General features: G+C 36.1%; 1 non-coding gene across 1 annotated transcript; it reads left to right on the top strand.

Moving 5' to 3' along the window:
* The first annotated feature begins 1,139 nt into the window (after positions 1–1,139).
* On the top strand, positions 1,140–1,212 carry TRNAG-ACC (transfer RNA glycine (anticodon ACC)). The gene has a single exon. It is a non-coding gene; the product is annotated as a tRNA-Gly (tRNA).
* The last annotated feature ends 203 nt before the right edge of the window (positions 1,213–1,415 follow it).

The following is a 1,415-nucleotide window of genomic DNA, read 5'->3' as shown; positions in this document are numbered from 1 at the left end:
TTGTGTTTTTCGTACGAAAAATTAGGTGCACTATGCAGTTGAATTTAGCTGTGTTTGTGAATCCTTGTAATCTCTTTAAAGAACTTGTACACCTTTGCAGTAGCAGATTAATGTACAAGAATTTGGATGCACTTAAAATGTTGGAAATACATTAACTGGTAAAATTATAAGCTAAAATAAATTGAAAATCGTATTTTCAAGCGTTTCTCAAGTATGTGAATATAATCCAAAATTCGGACCTCACATACAACTGGAAAGAGTATCTGCTTTAAACAAGCTTTTCTCATCCCCCCATAGTTTACGAGTCATGCATTCATTTAAACCCTCATCCGCATCCGATGGTGCATAGGGCACTGAATCATATAAACGCAGCGTTATCTTGATTGTTAACACATGAAGGAAATGTAATTAGCTCTCTGCTTCAGGCACCAGTCCAGGGTAATATTGAATAAATATTAGAGTCAAAAATCACTCATATTCATTTGACCCCCCCCCCCACTGGTAAACGAACCCGCGATCTCTAGTATGGGACAGGTATATAATAGTATATTAAACACAGTTGTATTGCGCGAAATAAGTAAAAACAAAATCATTTCCAATTTCCTGTGTCCGCCTCCGTGGTTTTATGGTTAGCGTGTTTAGTTACCTTGCTGGAGGTCCCAGATTCGATTCCTAGGGAGGGGGTTGAAAATAAATATTAGGGATTTCACGCTCTATTTTTTTATTATTTAATGTTTACCTGGACTGGTTCCTGAAGCGCTGGGGTGATCACCTTGCCTTCATGTTAGTAACGATCAAGATAACACTGCGTCAATATGATGCAGTGCCCTATGCCCATTAGGTGCGGATAAGGGTTAAAAGAAGATTCCTAAAAACCTGGTGCATTAAAAAAATACACATATCGCTCACTCCTTTCAACAACGTCATATATCAAAAAACTTGATTTTTCAGAAGATCGTTTTTAAAGTTTAAAAATAAAATAAAATGTATTAAAAATAAATATCAAGCCACTTATTAAACTTTTTACCGTATAACAGATCTTTTTAGGCAAAAGCTGAAGTTTTTTTCTACATTTGAAAAATATTTAGTATATTTAAAAAAAATGGAAAATATTTAGTATATTTAAAAAAAAAATGTTCGCCTCCGTAGTGTAATGGTCAGCACGCTTGACTACCGTTCTGGAGGTCCCGGGTTCGATTCCCAGGGGGGGTAAAATAAATATAAGTAAGTTTTTCACTGTACTATTTATTCGATATTACCCTGGACTGGTACCTGAAGCGGAGGGCTGATCACCTTTCCTTCATGGTTAACGATCAAGATAACACTGCGTTTGTATTGCGCAGTGCCCTATGCACCATTGGGGGGCGGATAAGGGTTTAAAAAAAATTAAACAATACCTTTTCTTTAAAATGCAA

This window comes from Brachycentrus maculatus, unplaced genomic scaffold (genome assembly GCF_059751285.1).
Source record: "Brachycentrus maculatus isolate JH-2025_06_01 unplaced genomic scaffold, ASM5975128v1 h1tg000279l, whole genome shotgun sequence".
Classification (NCBI taxonomy): domain Eukaryota; kingdom Metazoa; phylum Arthropoda; class Insecta; order Trichoptera; family Brachycentridae; genus Brachycentrus; species Brachycentrus maculatus.
The sequence above is the reverse complement of the archived record's forward strand: the minus strand, read 5'-3'. Positions and strand labels throughout refer to the sequence as shown.